General features: G+C 38.9%; 1 long non-coding RNA gene across 1 annotated transcript; it reads left to right on the forward strand.

The window, feature by feature from the left end:
- The first annotated feature begins 324 nt into the window (after positions 1-324).
- LOC112142323 lies at positions 325-860 on the forward strand. Its single transcript, XR_002918571.2, has 2 exons — positions 325-608; positions 789-860. It is a non-coding gene; the product is annotated as an uncharacterized LOC112142323 (long non-coding RNA).
- Positions 861-1,119: the final 259 nt, after the last annotated feature.

The following is a 1,119-nucleotide window of genomic DNA, read 5'->3' on the forward strand; positions in this document are numbered from 1 at the left end:
TGTATTCATTTATGTTGTATAATAAACAAATCTCTTATTGACATTTTTATTTCACTGAATTAAATGAAACTCAATTCAGCTCATTTCTAAAGTGCTGAATCCCAACTAAGATTGTTTTATGTATCAGAAAAGAATGATCATAATCTACATCACTCCAAGCTATCCAGTTTTGTTGGATTGTGTTGTTTCATAAAGAGCTGCACAGTGTGTCACGTAGTCTAACCGCGGGTTTGAATCCCGACTGGAATCTTTCTTTGTTTATTTTGCATGTTCTCCCCGTGCATGCGTGGGTTTTCTGCAGTCCCAAAACGTCCTGAATCTAAAAGGATCCGTTAGGTGTGAACGTGAGGGTGTGTTGTTGCATGTTTCTGCGTGGTTCTGTGATCAGTGTACCCCACTGTAACTCAACAGTGGCTGGGCGGGTTCCAGCTCCCCAGAGAGGATTAAGCAGGTTAAAAAATGAATAAAATATATATTCTTGTGTTTATTTGTCAACTGATGTGTCTTCTCCGTCTCTGCAGGGGGGTTGCATTACTAAGCTGGAGCAGTTCCTAGCAGACCACTTGTTAGTCATTGGAGCTGTGGGCATCGGAGTGGCTTGTCTCCAGGTGAGCAAAAACTAAATCTGTAGTTGGTGTTTCTGCTGTGAGCTCACATTAATTCAAGCTCACTTTTTCCTAAATGATAAATGAAAACTTCAAAGAATAGAACAGTTTTTGACTAGAAACTTGTAAAGGCAGCTGTTCAGGGTTTTAACAAGTTGTTTTGTCTCACTCTGGTCTCTGTAGGATGAATGTATTCAGTCCTATTAATTAATTGATCTCTGAATAAATCAGATTCACACTTTGAATCCTCCCAGAGGCCACTGATGTGTTGTTTTGTGTCGAATCATAAAGAATAACCACTTTGCTACTGAAGCTTTGTGAAATTAACTTGAAGAACTACTTTTGTCTCTAAGAAAATCATTAACTACACACACTTGAGTGGTCACTTTGTGTTCTGTTTTAATTGGAATCCAGAGACCTGACAAAGACTTAAGGCCTTAATTTCACCAACATAAAAACACGAAAATAATGAGATGATCCGTCATGCAGCTCCTAAAACACGTCCTAAACGTCC

This window comes from Oryzias melastigma, unplaced genomic scaffold, assembly GCF_002922805.2.
Source record: "Oryzias melastigma strain HK-1 unplaced genomic scaffold, ASM292280v2 sc07906, whole genome shotgun sequence".
In the NCBI taxonomy this organism is placed as follows: domain Eukaryota; kingdom Metazoa; phylum Chordata; class Actinopteri; order Beloniformes; family Adrianichthyidae; genus Oryzias; species Oryzias melastigma.